Here is a 22,259-nt window from a genome sequence, read left to right as displayed (position 1 = left end):
CCTAAAGAGCAGCCACAAAATCTACATATGCCCCAATGAGATGACATCATTAAAAAGATCTGCAGTCAAAGCTCAAATGATGGAAAAACGTGGAGAATATGATGGAAATATGACATTTCTGTCTGTTTCATGTATTCATTTGAGGAACGTTACAGTCTCCTCATCACTCCACACAGAAGCTTCACTGATGTTCAAGTCACATGCATCATGTACATCATCATTTCCATTGCTCTTTGTCAGATTTTCATTCATCAATTCATGTTTTATGGTCAGTTTACACTGAAATTCATTTTGCATCCTTAGGTAGTTCCATTCAAGAGATTCACACACACAGATTAAACATAAAGTTACACATATGACACTTTTCATACACATACAAAACACATAAAACAGTCATGACTATCATACATATATTATATCCTCTGGATTCAGATCTCAGTTAGCAGCACACTGATGTTGGATTAGCAGCAGCATAGCCTGATGTATGAAAGAATTCTTCAGCTTGTTGTATTTAAATTGCGGGACTCTAAATCGCCTGTTAGAGGCCAGAAGTTGGTACTTTCCATTTAAAACATGCGAGGAGTCAGAAGAGATACTGTTAACAAGTCTAAGCACGCTTGTGTTATGATCTACTTGAAAGGAGTGTGCCACAGGTTGGCCAATAATCTTCCCACAAATTTGGATTTGATTATATAGTTTAGTTTGAAGTTTCACAGATAGGCTGCTGAGCCAGGCCGTGCTGCAGTACAGCATGACACTCAGATTTTCCACCTCAGCTAAGCATTAACACTCAGGTCTGTTTATGTGCAAATAAAAATGGACACACACTTAACGAGTATGTTTTTAACATATGAGGGCTGCTAAAACTCCACAAAAATACACTCACTGGTAGCTACAGCCCTGATCACACCACAGTTATTCATCACCCATCTTATTTGTCATCCATGGTGTAAATCATGAGTTGAAAAGCAGAATCATGTCAATGTACAACAAGGCACTTTTTTTCCAGGAGGCCTTTCCGCTGTGCCAAATCAGTGGTCTCCTTGACACTCCACAGTCAGCCTGAATACAGATTTAAGCCGGAATTATGGTCGACACAAGGGGTTAAAAGGAGTCATAGCCACAGAAAGATGGGCACAAAAATGGCAACAATGTAGATGACATTGAAACAGCTGTATGGTTTGTTGTAAGTCAATGTTCAGCAATAATAACTTTTTTCGAATGTTGTTAAAATTGTTAACGGCTTTAATCAACCGCTACCACAGCTTCCAACAACAAAAATGATATTTCACTCTTATTATCAGGCTACATTCATTCATTTTCATATACACATTCAAACATTTCTACTACATATGTTCTTGTATGTTAGAAATGTTCATTTGGGGGCTTGTCAAAACTGATTGAAAACTCTTAAAGTTGTCAATGTGTTTTTGGGCATCTAGATTTGGTGGCTTAGTGGTGGTAGGCCTGTGTTATCTGGATGTTTCTGGTGGTTTGTGTCTGGAGCCAGGTGTACTGTGTATTGCCTTTTGTGTTTTGGGTGACTTTTTGGACACTGTTTTGTTGGCTTCTTGCTCATTTGTATTTGTAGTCAGGTGTACTGTGTGTTGTCTTTTATGTTTTGGATGACTTTGTGATCACGGTTTTGTTGGCTTTGTGCTTGTTGCAGTAATTTGTGAGTCGTAACATATGCGTATCTTATATTTTACAGCACTGCGTTTCTGATCTGTGGGATCATCACTGTTAGATAAACTATTGGATGTATCTCTGATTTCCACATGACTCAGTCAAAGTATGTTAACAACATCATATGCTGACCAGCTGTGTCACTCAGTGGCTCTGAACACTCCAAACATGCAGACAGCAGAGAACGGCCTGTACTAGTTCTTGTTGCGTAATCCTGACCTTCCAGTGTTGGTTTCTTTTATCTCTGTTTAAACAGAACCAGCCATCATCTCCATTTAACTAGAATCAAAAGGTACTTTGAACGGCCCAGCTTATTTATTGTACTTATTCCAGTCTCGGAGCTGTTCCTGACCCCTATGGAAGGAGAATCGGACTGCTGAGGGCCTGAAAGTCTGAACAAAGCTGCTTTCCCTCTAAAGGCTTCAGTAGGAAGAGGGAGGCAGCTCGCTAATGTTCAGGATTTATTTTCCTGGTCAGAGGTTCATGACATTGACAGATATGGGAGCAAAGTTGCGACAGTCCCAGCAGCCAGGAAGCCGGGTTACACACCACCTTGTTCTGTGCCATAATAAAAAGGCCACATGTTATCTGTGCGTCAGTAATCACACTCGCCACATTTACAGAATTCAAGGTGGTATTATTCCTCTGTGGACCTCACACTTCAAAGAGATTCAATCTGTAATTAAAGTATTTTATGTGCCATCAATCAGATAATAAACTGCACCAGAAAAGACTCTGAAGGGCAAATCTGCTTTAAAGTTATCAAGGTCTCATGACATGACGCTTGAATCTGCTGTCCAGATTTCTTGCTGAGGATGAAAAATGTGTGTGTGTGTGTGTGTATATCTGTTGTCATTTGATTAATAAAGTATCTAGAATTTATATATCAGCAATGTGCCCAATCTCACAGGAAATTATTACCTATATAAAAATAACTGCAATTTTTGTCACTGTACAGGTGAATTCAGCTGTGGCAATTTTAACCGTATTTATATATAAAATTGATCATTTCTTTCCCCTTGTATGGCAGAATGGAAACACATGTTCAACCCCTTTGATGCATGATGTTTATTAAAGTGGAAAGTTAAGTTTGTTTGTTTTGTTTTGTTTTTACTTATGTTTCATATAATACATTAAACAGTATGGGAGCCCATTCCCACCACAAAAAAAGATGAAAATTTATGAATGATAAAAAAGAAAAATTTGCAGATAAAGTTGAAATTATGAGACTTATAATCACAGACTCGGTGAGTTAAAAGATAATAAGCCAAAGTATGACTCTAAAAGTCACTCATATACTTGCTTTTATCTACAGGTTCGCGTGTGCATCATGGCTACCTTGTGTGTCCTGCATTCCTTGGGGGAGCTGTTTATGCACGTACTCAGAAATTAACGCTACGCATTTGTGAGATGCATTTCAGTGCATGACCAGTTGGGGCAGTATCACAAAACAAGGTCAGCAGCAGTGTCCAGTCACAACAACAATAGTGCAAAGTTTTGGAGAGAAACTCATACCGATGCTTATTGTCGCCACTGCCACTTTTTCTGCCATGATCCCAACATCTACAACACTGCAACCTCCACGAGAGTCGCCGTCATTTCTGTTTATGTTGTTCAAAAGTTGAAGTTCAAGGAATTTCTGTGTCAACAAGGGATGATTAGGCCCCGGTGATTTTTAATCACCCATGTTTACACAAAACAAATGTGAACAATGATGCTGGAATCGCAGCTGTGGTCTACGTGTTGGTAAAAAGCCAGTGTATCTGGCTTTATAATTCTGACTTTAAAAGATACTTAATTAAAAACTCATTGACCTAATATTTGTCTTTTTCTGGCAGGAATGGGCTTCCATAAAACTACTCAATGAGACATATAGGTAATGATGTAGAAATATTAGATTCAATTGAATTTCATTGCAGCGATATATTCTAAATGGCTAAAAATGACCTTAAATTAAAGGTGAAATACTGACTTGAACCACTTACCAAAAAATGATGTACACTTTGCTTAAAATTGTAATCTAAAGACCATGATACACAAATTGCAAAATACATAAAAGATACAGCTGTATTTATACTACAATCAACTGAATCCCCTTGACCACACACAGGTGATCCCTATTTAACTAATTACTGTATCTGGCGGCACAGTGGTGCATTGGTTAGCACAGACACCTCACAGTGAGAGGGTTCTGGGTTAAAACTGTATGCTTTCCAAAAGTGCAGACTGTTTCAGCAGTACTTGACTAAGCCACAGACTGAATCATTATGCACTTAATAAGCAGACTAGCCCGGAACCTTCTGCTACGGAGGTGAGTTGGTTTTGGAGCATTGCAGCCTGCAGTCAGAGTCAGAGCAGGACCTGTGCTGTTCTGTTTTGTCTAAGGAGGGTTTGTTAACTTAACGGGTGGGAAAGAACAGAGTTTCCTGGCCCAGCCCTCTACTCTTTCCTGGCCTGCTTAGACGGTGTCTTCCACCATGACGGGATTTTTGACTTTTAACAGAAAGATTGCAACTCTGCAGGAGTACATGCATGATATTTTAGAAAGATGTGGAGGGAGGGGGCTCTCAAAGCTATTCAAGTCATTGGACAAGGAGTTCTTATGGAGTATACTGTTCTATTAACAAAGTACATTTACTCAAGTACCACTACTTTATACGTCTACTTACTACAGATTTGTGCATCAGAACTTTGTTTTTTCCTTTTTCCTTCCTCATTAATCATCTCATGACCCTTCAGATTTATCTGGTGACCCTTTGTTGGAGCCCAACCTCTGGGCTGGAAACCACTACCTGACTGTATGTTAAGTAGTTCAAATTAGCATGCAGCAGTATTAATTTGATAATGTCATATACAATAATACATAAGTCACAGGGGACATTTCACTGCTGATATATTTTACTCAAGTAGGACTTTTATTTGTAATTGAATCATTTTACATTAATGAAATGGTTCTTTTGCCGAAGTAAATTATCTAAATACTACATCCACCATGACCAGCTGTGCTTTAGTAAGCATATGGAATATTATTGTGACACCATTTTTTTTTTTTTTTTTTTTTTAACTTTTTGTATCTTATCAGACTTCTGTGCTTTTATTCTGAATGTCGCATATTCCTGAAGCCTTATTCAAAACTTTTCCTCAGCTATGTGTTCAGTTTAGCAATTTGTTCACACAGTTCAATAATCTAAGCACAAAGATTTGATATTTGTTTTCTACCATGTGACCCCTGGCAAGTTCTAACATTATTCTATGGAAACCTGAATAAGGACTTAAATTGTAAACATATGAGCTGACCTGTAAAGAATTAACCAGTAAACCTTCAGTGTGAATAGCCAGTACCACTGTGCACATATGAGGAAGAGTTTTATTTTCACTGGAATAAACAGTTTCTTCTGCTTTACACATTACATCTACAGTTTAATTACAGAATTTATTTGTTTTCATCACAGATGATTTACACACAGTCAATTGGCTGTTAAAACTTCAAAATATACCTGATTTACTTAAGTCAATAAATATCATTATTTATCTTCTGACATGTGACTTATGATCATTGATATTTCTATTTTCCACAGTAAACTGTTCAACTGATACTTTCTTGACTTCATACATGTTCATTTCTTGTGATGGCGCATGCATTTTTAAGTTGCAAACTATCCCTTTAATGCAAAGCAAAGTGTTTTGTGCAAAAACAAGTTGAAGAGAGAGACTTGGCACCAAAGCACATGTGAATAGCCAGTACCACTCTTCACACAGGAGGAATAGTCATATTTTCACTGGGACAAACAGCTTATTCTGCTTTACACATTACATCTACAGTTTAATTGCAGCCTTTATTTGTTTTAATCATAGATTATTTACATGCAGTCAACCAGCTGTCAAAACTCCAAAAAATACCTGATTTAATAAAGTCAATAAAGATCATAATTTATCTTCTGTCTTGTGACTGATGATCATTGATATTTCTATTTTCCGCAGTAAACTGTTCAACTACTACTTTCTGCATTTCACACATGACTTTGACAGCTTGTGACAGTGCATGCATTTTTAAATTGATCTTAATGCAAGGTGGTTGGTGCAAAAACAAGTTGAAGAGAGAGACTTGGCACCAAAGCAGAAAAAGAGAGAGACATACATGAAAGAGACAGCTAGCAGAAGATATTATTTTATATCTCAAGACTACTTTTCTCAGGGAGATATTTTCAATTTTCTGAGTGCAGAGAGGAAACATAACTCTATGTTTCAGTTTGGAAAGATTCAAAATACTCTCCCTCAGTCCAGCCTCAGTAAATCAGATGATATGTTACAGCAGATAGTGCAAAAACACATTCTTTAGACTCACTCTTTTGACTATTGTGCCCGGTGCAGGTTGCATCACCCCAGCCCTTGTTTTGCTAAAACACACTGAGGCGGAGTCAAATTAGAAGCAGCCCAATAAAATTCCAGCTGTCATTTGTAAATGCATGTGTATTCCTTCCAAACTGTTACATAACTTGGCCCATGTTCTGCACAGATGCTGGAATTTCGTCTCTGTCTTTGTCCACCACACTGATCCTCCAACCCTTACATAATCTTTCTTTATCGCTGCCCCATCCCTCTGCCTGAATATTTCAACAGAAAAAGACAGGTTGGAGAAGACTATCTGCTTCTCAACCACTAGTTCAGCTCATGTGGATGCTGCCTCCGACTGAAGTCTGCTCAGCAACAGTGAAGTGTGGCGTGATAATCAGGGCAGATGGGCTTTTTATTTCTCTGTGTGGCTGACACACTTCTGTACTCACTGCATGTCATGCTACTTGTGAGGCACACTGGAAATTATTAATATACTGTATAAAGGATAAATGACTGTATGATGTTTTAGTTGGCACTGCATGGTTCACTCATAGCTCCCTAGCAGCAGGATGGAGGGGGGGATGGAAGGAGAGTGCAGGACTAACAGGGAGCCACCACTTGACGCTTCATTAGCACCTTTGACTGACATGCTGAGAGGGCTGGAAGCTAAAATCCTCTCCACTTGTCTCAACTGTTTGAACAGGCTGACATGTCACCCCCATCCTCTTTAAAGGATGTGACAAATAACACACGCCTGGAACAGCTTACACACTTGCTAATGTTTGTTTGATCTGATCAGCTCTGACTCGTGTCCTCACTCACTGAGCAAGGCCCATTAACTATAGCAGGGCTGAAGCTGCAGATAAAAAGTGTTGCTTTTAGAAAATGACTGAAGAGCAAAGCATCTGTTAAAGTTGAAAAGAGTAACATGTTTTAAAAAAATAGTTCAACATTTTGGGAAATACGCTTTCTGAACTGTGGCAGGCTAGCTGTTTCCCTCGGCTTCCAGTCTTTATGCTAAGCTAGGCTAACCACATCCTGACTCCCGCACTCTATTGGACATACAGACATGCACGCAACAATATTTTGAATTGTGTCTCGACCTTAAAAATGTTTTCAAATGCTCTTTTTAAACACATGTTGTTTTGCATTGTAATTTACTGTATTTTTATGACCTGATTTGATCATTTTATTTCTGCTGTCCAGCGAACACAGATTGGAGCAATTATCCAGATTCTTTGCATAACTTTGTGCCATAAAGCAATACAGAATTTCCACTAAATCTGACCACTAATAATCAAATCACAGAATGCAGTAATCGAAATGATGCATAACTTTGATTGTTAAGGGAATTTGGTTAGAGGAGCATTTCATTAATGTTTCTGTTTCCATGCTATGTAGCAAAGTCATGTGACTACTGCAGATCCTCTCTCAGAAATATATTATGTCAGATAGTGATATACTGATGCTAACATGACTCAGGTACTTTTATTCTGACATTATGGACAACATTTACATACTTTAATAGCTTATTTTATTTACTTCTTACTATGAACTACTTAGGTGTTAAACAGGGCATCTGAAGTTGGCTATCATGCTCTCAAAGTTAGCTTCAAAGTTAGCTTTGTGCAAGAATATATTGTCACTAATATACTTTTTTCCTCAGAGTGGTCATCACTATTTTATCATCATTGTTGCAATTTTAGACAGATTTATATTGTGTTTCCTGTCCTTGTCACATTTCTGCTGATTGGCATAATATCACGATTGACTCTCACTATCAGTTGGACTTGACTTAAAGGAGTACTCCATGATAAGTAAATGAATAAGTATCAAAATAGATGCAGCAGAAACAGAGTTATCATCTTTTTTATTCTACACATTCTTCTTCCTTGTCAATGCCTGGCACCTACATTACTCAAAATGCAAATCGACCGCAGACAGTTCGGTCAGAGATTCAAGTGTATTATGCCAGTAGTAGCTAATATATCCTGGAGCTGCTAGCCTCCAGCAGAGATGAGGAGTGGGCTACAGAGGTCTGGTAACCTTATTGCTTTCTAACTCCTCACCCTCAAGGTTTTTTTCATTTTCAAACTTATAGTCAGCCCCAACTGACACTGACTCATTTGATATCACTCGAAGCAATATATCAGATTTCACACAGCTCCCTCTGGAGACACAAAAGACTTTATACTACATTTTCACATATGCAGTAGTTCTCCTTAAAGTTGTAATAAACAACATTCAGCCTCACTAGATGTCAGCAAGCAACTATTTGCTATGTAAAGATATAGTGAATTAATGGCGACCTGAGCAGAGAATGAAGTCACACTCCCTCTGTGTGTGTTGTTATCTGAGCTTCTCTGTTCTTTATTTTGGTAGCCGATCCAGTCATGCATGCATTTTATTTCATGTTAGTGCATGTAAGCATGCATTTGATATGCATATGAGTCCCTCCGTGTCCTCCGTGTCCATTTCCAAGATGGTGGCCGTGTCACAAACTTTCTCAAATTACAGCTAAACAGTACACTAAAATGTGTTTCCGGAAACGTTTGAGAAATAGGCAACATAGTAACAGAATCTAGAACTGCCTAGTTTGACAGTTTGATCTGAGTTTTGTGAGCTGACGGCCCAGGGACCGCTTTCTTTTTTTTTCTTCCAACTTTATTAAATAAACGACGTGCACAGTTTTTTTTGGTCTGAGATGTTGGTGCTATAGTGCAACAACTAGTGGCTGAATGTTGCGTATTGCAACTTCAAGACCCTTTAAGTGTTGACTACAGCCCTGGTTTTATCTGATCTGTTAAACCCATTACACCAGCACATGGGACTAAAACTGGTCTCTTCCTAAAATCAGATTCAGTCCATATTAGAGGTTTGTCAATTATAATTATAATGATTGTTCAATTGACTGAATTTGACTTTGTTAAATAAAAAGATTTTGAATGTCCTTAAAAGGCTACTGGCAACTTGAACTGAAAATATCATAGACACCCAAACCTCCCACAGCCCTATTGTCGTCAGTACCTAAACACTGTTTCCTCCTCTACATCTGCACACAAAGACAAGGAGGGAAGCATGGAAGCTCAGCCTCAGATGATAATGATCATGTGTGCTGGTCAGAGTAAGAGAGCTGGAAATGACGGCAGTGTGGAGAGTGTATCTGCAGCAGGCAGATTACCTAAAATGTGTGATCCTTGGTGTGGAGACTGTGGTGTAAATGGTTGAAGCGGCTCCAACAGGAGGCAGCTGTTTAGCAGTAAGATAGGCCTGCAGTCTATCCAAGTGTTCTTGGCACCGACAGACCAGATCACACATCCTTTGAGAATAAGAACACTGCATCTGGGAGGAATAATATTTTGGCGGGACAAGGACAGTGGGTTTTAAGAGAGGTGTTTCTGTAGCAGTGGCAGCACCACACAACCACTTAACTTTTCAAAATAATTGCCTTATACATCTGACTCTAATAGGCACCAGAGAAAGATATCCACAGCACACTATATATTATTACACAGTGAAAACTGGCTACATTCATCCTTTCAGCATTTATTTCTCCAAGACACTCAAGCTGATAGTGAGGATTAGGCTGAATTTTAGTTAACAGAAATATAATTTGCTACCAATTATTTTCATATGCCAATACCAGCTAATATTCACTGTCTTATTTACTATTATTTGATCAGATATTTCATGATTTAAACTAGAGTGCTTGCTTCTTACTCTGCAACTGCTTTCTTCTCTTGTACTCCAACCGACAGCTGTCAGGCTTATATACCACCTGACACTTCAGTTTCTTACATTGCACACTGTAGGAACTACAATATATCGAGCCCTTTCACCTCAACTGAAAACTGAACTACTTTCATCTCTTACTAAACTAACACTTCAACTACTTTCAGAGTTTACCTTTCAACAGAAAATTATTTCTGCTTTCTTTGCTCACACAACTGACACTTTAATTACTTTCAGTTGTTACATGCCAATGGACAGTTCACTTGCTAACAATGTGTGTGCTTCAACTGACATTTCATCTGCTTGTGTTCACTGACACTTCAGCTGAATAGCCCGTTAAGTTAACCCTTTAAAGTCCATTTGCTTTAACTCTTTCACTTCACCTGAAACTTAAGCTCATTGCAATGATTAAATTTCAACTGACATAACCAGTTTGATTGCTAACACTTTGACAGACACTTCATCTTGTCTCTTTGCTAACACTTCAGCTATAGCTTCAAACTGTTAACAACGCTTCAGTTGACACTTCAACTCCTTAAGTGCTGTAACTATGTCTCAACATCTCAGCAGCAAGAATTATTTTACATTTTAATCTTTTAATTTACATTCAAAAGTTTCAAAAGTTGAAAATATTTGACATTTTTCATTAGAAAATGCATCCTTTTCTAGTTGTGTTAATTTGTGTGTGATTTGTTAGGTTTCCCCCAGTGTTAGTACTGAGGATAAGCCACCAACATATGGAAATATTTCATGAATTTAAGCTGCAAACATTTACAACTTCTAATGTTATTTAGCCAAGTAGCACTCAACTTTGCAGTGTATTGGTGTATTTTAAAAAATGCATTTTGGTTGAATTTTCATGTAGTACGATTTATATTGTCCTTTAATCAAAATGCTTAGTGTAGTGCACCTGCAACATGATGGATAATGATCAATACTGCACTGTTTGGAGCATTCTGGTGGCCAAGTTGTTAAAATACATACCATGTTTAGTTACCCCATCTCCAGTTCAGTCCTGTACAGGGACCTTTGTAGCATGTCATCCTCTCTTTCATCCATGTCTCCTGCCTAGCTCTACTGTCACTATCAATAAAAGCTAAAAATGCCACAAAAAAACTGCTCTGCCCTTTGACTGAATCAAATGTATTTGTTGTATCCTGGCGTTCACTGATTGTTTTTAGTATCCCATAATGATCTGAATACTATTAAAATTTATTGGCATTTGTCCTGTCATTAAAGCCTTCAAACCCCATACTGCTAATTATAATCTACCTCACCTTAGAGTCAATACTGACAGGAGGAATTATGCTAATCTTTTAAGCCACTGTGAATCCCCAACCTCCTTGGGAAGCCCCTTTTCCCCGGGTGTTGTTGCTACACTGATGTTAATGAACTCAGTGTGAGGAACAATGGCTGGGAGGGATGTGTTTTCCTTTGGCAGAGGGAGGAGGACACATGGATGGTAATACAGCAACACTAAACTGCCAAGTTTTTGGTGTAGTTTATTTATTTATTTAATTTTAGTTATTTTGCTGTGAACAAAATTCCACACAACCTGTAGGGGTCAAAGGTCAAGTTGATTTTTTTTCTGATAATTTTGTTCACATGAAACTATATATGAACTTAAATTTGCTTCTGCTATAAGCTTACTGCAGGCTTTATCTGTGTAGTTTATGAGCCAAGGCTAAGTCACACATCACTGTAATTCATTGAAGCTTATTGATTTTCTCCATGGTTTCCATCAGTTGCAGAGATAAATGTTTTCACATTTGCTTATTCACATAAGCAAAGGTCACCGGTATGAGGGAAGCAGATGAATGTTTCATTCCTGCTGCCTATGCGTACAGAATTTCCATGCGAGAGTCACCTGTGTGTCTGGACTTGAATAGACAAATCCTCCCTTTCCTGCAGCTGAATAGAGCTATACTCAAGGCTGAGTGAAACATGGTTTGGGTTTGTTATAGCTGGAGGAGAAGTGGTGAAGAAGAGATTAACATGACATATGAACATACATGAAAGGTCCCAAATGTTTGAATTTCCTTCTTTTATTTTTGAAACAAAAGCAGTAAAGATTACAATAATTTCCAGTGGTGGAAGAAGTACTCAAATTCTTCACTTAAGTAAAAGTACCAATACAGTAATGTAAAAGTACGTAAGTATTATGAGCTTGATGTAGTTAAAGTATTGCAGTAAAAGTACATAAGTATTATGAGCTTGATGTAGTTAAAGTATTGCAGTAAAAGTACATAAGTATTATGAGCTTGATGTAGTTAAAGTATTGCAGTAAAAGTAGTGGTTTGGTCCCTCTGACTGATATATTATTATATATGACATCATTAGATTATTAATAGTGAAGCATCAGTGTTAGAGCAGCATGTTACTGTTGTAGCTGCTGGAGGTGGAGCTAGTTTACACTACTTTATATACAGTTAGCTAGTTTAGTCCAGTGGTTCCCAACCTAGGGGTAGGGCCCCTCTAAAAGGTCAGCAGATAAATCTGAGGGGTGGTGAGATGATTAATGGGAGAGGAAAGAAGAAAAAACAAAGTTCTGATACACAAATCTGTTTTCAGTTTTTAGACTTTTTCTCTAATCTTTGATTTTTGGTGAAATATTGGATCAATTGAACATTTATTGAAATGAAAGCATGTGAGAAGTTTAGAGGGAAAAAAATCACTATTTTTGAGCTGTTAACAACTCAGAAAAATTATTTTTCATAACATTTTTGATAACAAATAATAATGATCAGTGGTAAGTCAGTAGTAAGACATTAGTTAATGATAAACTAGTCATAAACAAAATATTAATATGCCTTTGTAATTATTAATGCTACATTAACATATCAATCAATAATCTATAAATGATAAGTTAATCATGAAATATTCAACAAATAATAAGTAGATGGTTAATTGATGATTTGTTGATGCATTATGAATCACTTGTGAGCCATTGTAAGAGAATGGCTGAGCAGGAAGTGTACCCCAGCAGATGATTTTAAATGGCCTGCTCACTATGAAGTCAACTGTCATACAGCTTGGACAACACCACACCAATAAAAGGCGTTCCTCACTGAGCACAGATGCTACTCCCCTAATGAGTTAAAGTTGCTCCCAAATACTGTCCACATGTCATTAAAGAATGGAGCTGTTGTGATGTAGAAACTGAGTCTGTAGAGCACAAAACAAAAAACAGCATATTGCATGAGTTACTTATCTGAATATGGCATTTTAACTTTGTGTCATCCCTGGGTTATAAGCCCAGACTTCTATTTATTTTTATTTATTCTAATTATTTATTCCTAATTTTATCTGTAATTATTCAGTTAGTTTTATTTCTTATTAGTCCTGATCACTTCTTAGTAGTGTTTAAAACATTTTCTACCTTATTATAATCGCCTTTTCATTAGGTACACCTAGATAAAAGTAATGCAGAATAATACAGCAGCCCTGCAATTAATCCTTCATACATAAAGGTTATAATAATCAGTTTGTTTTAATTCAATCTTTTTTAGAGAGGTGTTGATTTATTTTTGTTGTTATTTTGGAGGCTGCAGTATGTATTGTTGTTGAACTATATTGGATTATACTGAGAGGTGTTTCCAGTATTTAGCCTACCCTAATTCATATAAATGGTATGGACAAAATATTAGAAACACCTCTGAGTGTACAATGCAAACAGTATTATGATTATCTGTACATGCTTGTTCTTATGATACAGAAAATAAACCCAACTTAGCCAGCATAGCAACAGTAACAAAGGGGGCGAGGCTTAGCAACAAGATTCAAATAAAGCCTTCTGAATGTTCATGGATGCCTTGATGTCCCTAAACAACCTTTTTATGTCTGGTTTCATAGGAAAACAAGAACACCTTAATGCTCATGATAGCAACCATTACAAAAAACAGGCATCAAGCTTTAAGAGTCACACAAGCATTAATTAGCGACATTGCTCTTCATTTTTGGTTTGAATTTGCCACGTTATTTAGAAGGCCTGTGGATATCTTGAGGAACAAGGAGCTGAAAGCCCAAGGCTTCACCACGAAGGCCACCATGAAGAACACCATGGTCGAGGGTCCCCCGGCTGCAGGGGTTTTTTGGGAGTGCCCCTCAAAACCAACAACCTTTCATTCATTCTATGAGCGTGGAGAGCTGCCATTGGCACAACCCAGGAGGCAACCGCAATGTATTCAAGGTGGAGATTGAGAAGCTGGACTACCACCACCACCTGCCTCTGTTCTTTGATGGCTTATGAGTTCTTTGCCCGCCAAAGAGTACATGCCATGCTGGAGCATGGAGGCCTTAATATCTTGCCCATCATCCCCCAGCTCATTGTCCCCATCAGGATTGCCCTGAACACGAGGAACCGTCAGGTGATGGCCACCACCCTGAAAGTCCTGCAGCATCCGGTGATGTCTGGAGACAAGGAAGGAGAGGCTCTGGTGTCCTACTACAGACAGATCCTCCCCATTTTCAACATCTGCAAGAACATGAACATAAACTGTGGAGATGGCATTGAATACAGCCAGCAGAAGAGAGAGAATATTGGTGACCTGATCCAGGACACTCTGGAGATGTTTGAGCGCTACAGAGGAAAGGACACATTCATACACATCAAATACAAAGAAATCCACAGATCATGCTACATGTCACTTTTTATATACTATTTCAACAATTTCGGTTCTATGCATTATTTATTAATTTAGTAACAGCTTGGTTTAGGCTGTCTGAAAGCCTTCTCCTTACATTGATTCAGTTCCTGCAGCCATCTGAAGTCAGCAGGACAGATAACGGGCAGTTTGTTATATTGTAATTAAACAGTAAACAAGGTTAAAGTTCTGATTTTCAGCTGTAAAGTGGTTGAACAGTGAGGGGTAGTAGTTCTTTTTATACATTCATTTTAGTTACGCTAGCAGTCTGGCTCAAGGCTTGGCAACACTGGTTGCTTGGTTGGTTCATGAATAGTTATCCCCTGACTTTTCACTAGCACCAGAATGAGGCTGGCATTTGTAGATCTCAGTGAAATGTCTTGACAGCTATTGGATGGATTGGAATGAAATTTAGTACAGATATTCATGATCCCCACAGTGATCATGAAGTGTTACAACTTTGGTGATCCCCTGGGTTTTTCTCTGGTGCAATCATCATAAATACCATATAAATATTACTTTTACTTTTTTAACAAAAAGACTCTGGTGGGAAAGGTATTAGTTATGTCAGTACAGTGTGAAAAAGAAACATCTCATCGGTGGTTGCACTATTAATTTAAAAAGAAGAATTTCTGCAATGCATGGACTCAGGAGCACACATACAGTTTAATGCTATGACTTGAGCCTTCTATTGTAGGTAAAATTGTCCTCACCATAGGGAAATCAAGCCCTCTGCTCTGCTTCACCACACTTGTGGAACTTAATGTGACAGCTAGTCAAGATACAGCCCTTTAAATGAGCTAAAACCAAGCAGCTAATGACAGAACACACTGATACTGTAGGGATCAGAAAGGTAAATTTTCATTATAAGCTGACAGCTGCTGTCATCAACAACATCTTAAAACAAAGACTGTCACATAATATGAATAAATGCCCAGAAATCAAGGTCCCGACTGCTAGACACAGGTGTGGACTAGCATCATACTGTCGACTGCATTTCAGAGCAGTTTCAACATAAATGGTTAATGATTTGTTGATATATTATGAATCACTTGTGAGCCATTCAAAACGATAAGAAATTATGTTATTATATTATATGAACATCCTTTTGCTGTATTTTTTTTTCTCCAATTTAAAAGTCTACAAAAAAGGTTTTGCACATGAATAGTAAAACAGTTGAATTCAGTCATATTATATGAACAAAACATTGTCAAATAATTTATAAATAATTCATTTATTATGTGGACAAATGATTTACAATCAGGGCAAATACACAGACCTACCACCACAGAGATTTACAGTCCCTAGCATTTCCATGTTTCCAGTATTTATTGCAGCTGTAGCTGAATGCAGCACTATAGCCCAGGTATATCTTATTATCTTATTGGCCAGGTGCTTTGTGGAACACAAGTGGCAGTGTTTTGGGTCTGTGGGAGTGGGATAATGTGAACCTGTACATGGTGTGACCTGCCAGTATAGCTCCTCATGCAGGTGAAGAGAGGCTGGGGACTCCATATGTATCAGCTCTATACAATCCCCAAATACCATCATCAGTGTTCCTCATAGGTCATAAATGATGTGTAAATGTATGACTGAATCATTTATGAGTCATTTACAAGTGATTTTGCATCCCCCTAATCTAAAGTGTAAACAATAAATGTCTAACCTATCACTTTCACATTACTCTTACCTGTTACAAAGGCTTATGCATGTACACAACGCTCTTACAAACTTTTTTGCATCTCCCTAATCTAAAGTGTAAACAAGTAAACCGAGTAAAGCCTCAGTAAAAAAGTGAGGAAAATGTTTTGTTCAACCAACTTTAAAGTCAACATATGAATTACATCAGTCTTGATTAAAGGATTAAAGACTGTATGCGTCAAACCAACATTTTCAGGTCGTTTTTATAAATAGCTTTTGTCTAAAATCCTGAACTGCTGACAGATATCCATAAAAGTTTGTAGGCACGGCCTCATACACACATCGCACTATACTGAAGTTTCCTTCATTGTTATTACTAATAATATAATAATATTATAATTTTACCATCACATCCAGATTCATATAAATAAAAGTTTATCACAACGATGATTTCAGTTCTTTTGATCTGAATTATTTTGAGGTCACACACCTTGCAATCTGCATTTGTGTATCCAAATGATACTTTATGGTGTGAAATACAGTTTCTTCAGGATTCGGTATGAAAAGCTGTTGATCGCGAGCTCTGTGGAAAAGCTTGCATGTGTGGGTTGGTTCTTATGGAGGATATTGTGAGAGCTGGCTGTCTAGATCCACAGCTGAGCTGAGCTCATCCCTCCAACATGGGGCCACATTTCACTTCAATACTAGTGACGTGTGCATGACACACTGCTCTCAGTAAATGATATTAGTGGTTATTGTTAACAGTAACAATAACCAGCAGAGGCAGGTTAAGCAGACTGCTAATTAAAATGTCATATCTTCTTTATTTTATGACACTTTAAAAGATAGATTTGGATTTTTCCAAGTTTGTCTTAATCATATTTTACTCATACCTCCAACATCAACATTTTTACAACTTGTCAAATACATTAGTAAACAACATTTTCTCATTTTCTTGAGAGAAAATATATTTCCACCAGCATAAGGTTTCCTGCTAATTGTATTTAATGTTGCAATTTAGTCATATTTGATCATAAATTTCAAAGAGACAGGGTTGAATACTGTCTCTGGCCTTGTCTCATGGGTTGAACTCTGAGTATGTGCTAATGAACTGTGGCAGGAGGTACAGGGCGCCCTTGTGTAAGTACAATCGTTATAAACATTCATTTATCAGTTAAACTTATTAACAGACAACTCTTGAAGGACGGTGAGGCACTCAGATAACTGCTGTTCTTCACTGTCTGTGTGCTTGTTTGTAAGCATGTAAAGTGAGATGTGAATTTATTTACTAAAGGTGTTTATGCTTGAGATATTTTTGCCTTAGACTGCAGTTTTTTAGTGAATGGTTTTTGTACTAATTCAATGATATTTTTTTATCTTAGGCCACGGTCTGCATATGTGTTCTTATTTATAGTGTTTTTTCTTAGATTGTTCTCATTGTGATAGTGCGGCAATTCCCTTTGTCCAAGACAAATTTCTCCTGAGGAAGACAATAAAAGTGACCTTGACCTTGAACAAACAAATGAAAACAATCAGGATATGTCTGACAGTAAATGCAGACTGTTAGTGGCAATTGTGACAAAAATAAACCTGGCCATGAGAGATAGTTTGTGCAATGTAGTTTTATCTTGACAAACACAGAGGTAGCACTAACCCTAATGTTTAGTTAGGTAAATGGTAAATGGACTTTACTTGTATAGCGCCGTTCTAGTCTTCCAACCACTCAAAGCGCTTTTACACTACGAGTCACATTCACCCACTCACATACATTCATATGCTGAATGGGTACAGGGGCTACCATACAAGTTGCCAACCTGCTCATCAGGAGGAGTTTCTAATCATTCACAAGCACACACACACACACACACACAACAATTTGGGGTTCAGTATCTTGCCCAAGGACACTTCAACTGAATGAGCCGGAGATCGAACTGCCGATCTTCCAATCAGTGGACGACCTGCTCTACCTCCTGAGTCACAGCCTCCCCATTACACAGCTACAGTGTTAGCATCTTGAACCACAGAAACAAACAGTGAAAACAGAAAAATGTAGCCACGCCAAACTTCCACAACATCATAACCAATGCAGAGCAGAAGTGTTGAGAGTTACATCACTGGAGTAAAGTAAAATATCTTCGAGTCAGCTGTTGCTTTGTTTATTTTTGCTTTATTAATGTTGCATTATTGTTTAATTTAATTAATGTTCATTAATGTGTTTAATAATAATTAATGATTTATAGATGACTTACAATATATTTGTGATATGTTACCATAGCACTGATTAATCATTGCCAAAGGTATATTTGTCACATCTTGCCTGGACTTAAGGTGTTTTTTTGGTGTTATGTTGTGTTCTGTATGGTCTCCTGGTTTTGCACGTTTGTTTAGTCCCTCGGTTCATCATTGGTTTGTTGGGTTGTGTGCTTGGGTTTGTGTTTGTGGTTGGTTTTGGATGGGTTGGTGTGGATGACGTTCAGTTTGTTTTCTGGGTTTTTGTTCTGTTTCTCTTGTGTGTTCATGTGCTCCTCCACACCTGTCCTGCATTTGGACTCGTTAGTCCTGCCCTGCTGTCTTCCCCACACCTGCCCTGTGTTAGCCTCGTCAGCCCTGCCCCACTCCCTGTGTGTCCTCAGCCAATCAGCTCCCTGTATGTTCATTCCCCTCTCGAGTTCTCCACCCATCTCCCCACCTGCACCTCATCTCCTTGTTAGTTCAGTTTCTTTAAGTTCTGGTTTTCTGTTCAGTCTTTGTTGGATCGTTTTGTGTTGTTCCTTCTGCTAGTTCTGTTCAGCCCTGTTTACCTGTCCGTGACCATCCACTATTAAAAGAGTTTTTCATCATATCTGCATTCCGGTCTCTGCGTTTGGGTCCACTCCTGCATCTCCTGAGCCCTGACAATATTACTGTTTTGTTCACGATTAGCTCATGTCTTATAAATAACTTACTAATGAATAATTATTACTATTATTATAAAGTGTTACCAAATTTTCTGAAGTGTGCAGGCTCCCCAGAGAATGAACCCTGATGGCTTTGGTGAATACTTCTCTAGTGGTGACCCATTAATCATCTTATCAAACATGTGACAAGTAAAGTATATCAACTTTTCCTATGTCATCTTTAGACCCACATACAATTAGTAATCATATCCCATTTAGCTTTATCTAATATAAAGAGAGTATTTACAGCTGCATTTGCATCTGTGGACAGCAGAACAAACTGAACAAATTTGTCTCTTTATAAACTTATATAGTTATGATGAACAATTAGCGGACACAGAGTATTAAATTCTTAGCATTAGCATTCATTTGCAGTTGTGTTTCTCCTTTTAGCTCTGGTTTGGTATGCACCAACTCCTGAGAAAAATATCAGTCTCTTTAGCTGCTACATGCACCACTATGTTCACCAGCTAGTCTCTAACTTTGTCTACTGTTTGGTGCTGAGCAGGTAGTGTACAATGGGTTTGTCAGAGTCCTTTGGCTAATGAGGGCAGAGTTTAAGGGACAGAAAAACAAAACTATTAGCTGAAAGAAGCTAAAACACTAGGGAGCTGGTGAGAGTGTAGAGCTGAGGGAAACTGCAGAGTTGGTGGTAACAACACTTTCCACATTACATACTGTATGTTACACAATTCCATTCTGAGTCAACAGTGCAGGATTTAAACGATGACACTCATATTTTCACTCATTACATACAAATCACACAGAGGTCTACTGTCCATCATTGACCATTTCCCATTACATTGATTTCCTATGTTTCAGACAGAAATTACTTTCATTACAGGCCAGTTTACAGTGAAATTCACCTTGCTGTTTGAAATACAACAAGCTCTAACATCAAAGATTTGAGAACTGGAAGCATTCACCAGCTGTTGGATAATCAAACTCAGAGGACAGAGAATAAGGAAACAAGGACATTGTAAAAGGATAACATGGATTCAGAAGCTTCTCCTTGCAATAAAAAAAAAAAAAAAAATCTGTTTAACAGCAGGTTCAAGTTTATGATGGTGAGGTTTTGAACCAACACATTCTTTAATAACACCAATAATGAAGACGTTTTAAAGCAGCACTTGTCCACAACTTCATTACTACCCAACAGTAACTTAAATAAAGCTCAATGAATGTTAATAACACTTAAAGGATATGGCTTTATTGTGGCTAGTATTGTGAATCCAAAGCCTGATATATCTTATTTCTCTGTGCTGTAGATCCCCGTTGTTGTCCAAAAACTATTAAGAGCACATCAAGTCTATCATTGGAGGCAGAAACTTCTGCATATACACAGAAACATGGCTCCGTTTATAGCTTTGCTAGCTTTTCAGTCGGCGTTCATTTCACAAAAATGACCTGTTTGCTGTACATTATCCCTTGTGTGTCTGATGTTTTAGGTTTAGATATCTGTCATTAAAATGTCATAACCATCACTGCTTTTGGGGGGGTTTAACCTTTATTGTAATATTACACAGAAAACCAGGGTGTAAAGATTTGAAGCTTTTGGCCCCAAAATTCACTGCATTGCTTTGCATCACTCGTTCATTCATTCATTGGTTCATCTTGTGTGAACTGCAGAGGCCTAACTTAGTCCTGAGTTAGGGTTTAACATGTTGAGCCTGTACAGCAGGAAACAGATAACCAGCACACTGTGGACAGTGATAAGACCAGAGCCACCCTTCTTCTGAAGTAAGTGTGTGTGTGTGTGTGTTTCCTTTGTACCGCTATCTTTGGCTGAACCCTGCCTTCAGAGTGATCTCATTACACTAAGGGGATGATGTAACACAGGTTATTAGGATTAAGTTATTACATTTAGGCTGTATTTTTGTTTTTCATCAACAAATCCCATCAAAAGCCCAAAACCAACTATGTGATAGTCCACCTCTTAAGTGTTAAGAGGTGGACTATCACTTAACTCTCCTATCCTGTCTCACTCAGCCACAAGCCTATTGGTTCCTGCTGGAGATGCAAAGCTTTGAAGACAATTCACAAAAATACAGCTTCGTTTTTTAAGGAAAGACAGTCATTTCCTAAAAAAATTTGCCACAGTATTGTTTTAGCAAACATTTTATTAACAGGACAAAATACCATAAATTCTCCTTTAGGCCTTTATCTCAACAGCAAGGAGGTGGCCTTTATCGGAAACAGGCTTATATCAGGGACAGACTTTTAATCCTAATTTAAAGACTGTCCTCCTTATAAAAACAACAGGATCAGTCATTTCAGTATCCTCACATTCAAGTGACCTCTAGTGGTAATTATGACCAGATCAAAGGAGGAAATCAGGTGATGCTGTGATAGAGCAAAGGAGGAGAAGGTCAGTATGGATGGATGGATGGATCAACAAAACATTAGATTTTGGAACACTATCCATTTCCTGTTCCCAATTTAGAGTCAACATTAAATACCATGACCACAAATGTCCCCTAATCTTAACCTCGTGGTTATTACTCTACAGTGGTGTAAAGTACTGACACCTCTAAAGTAATGAATACATTGAAAAAATGACTTCATCACAATTAAACAGGCCTGCATTCAAAATCTTAAGTAAAAGTTATTTACTTACCATTTACAGCAAAATGTACTTAAAGGACACATAATTCTGCACATTTCCAGGTCTATGTTTTTAATTAGGGGCTCTACTGGAATATCTTTGCATGATTTACAATTAAAAACTCCTTATATATCTTATATTGGTCCTTTACTTAGCCCCTCAGTTCAGCCTCCATTTGAAACAGGCTGTTTTAATTCCTGTCTCTTTAAGGCTCCCTCCCGATGACTCTGTTCTGATTGGTTAGCTTCTGGAAGCTGCGTCACGGCCGACTTCAACCAACTAAGGAGGCTACATCAACAAACCATGATGCAAACTACAGTAGTAGGATTTCACTACTTTTTCACTATTTCTCAAATAAAATCCATTATTGAGCCGGAATCCAGTCAGAAATATGAGAGTGGACAATACAAACAACACATGGAAAAACCATAGCAACAACCTTAGCAACCATGGCTATGGAATGGACAGCTGTTTATGGGCATGTGCGAACAATCTGAAGTCAGCTCATAGGCAAGGTAGAAAAAACTCACTTTTGACCATGTTTAACATCATAACATAAATAACAGAAAACCAAAAAAAGACATAATATGGCCCAAAGTATCAAAAGTAAAAGTACTCATTGTGCACATTACGTTTAGTACTGATTTAACATGTACAAGTACCTCAAAATCATTTAAGTAC

The 22,259-nt window shown here is 37.9% G+C and overlaps 1 pseudogene; it reads left to right on the top strand.

Moving 5' to 3' along the window:
* Positions 1-13,395: 13,395 nt before the first annotated feature.
* LOC122970241 lies at positions 13,396-14,477 on the top strand (annotated as a pseudogene).
* Positions 14,478-22,259: the final 7,782 nt, after the last annotated feature.

Source organism: Thunnus albacares, chromosome 19 (genome assembly GCF_914725855.1).
Source record: "Thunnus albacares chromosome 19, fThuAlb1.1, whole genome shotgun sequence".
Lineage (NCBI taxonomy): Eukaryota > Metazoa > Chordata > Actinopteri > Scombriformes > Scombridae > Thunnus > Thunnus albacares.
This window is presented reverse-complemented; position numbering and strand designations above follow the sequence as displayed.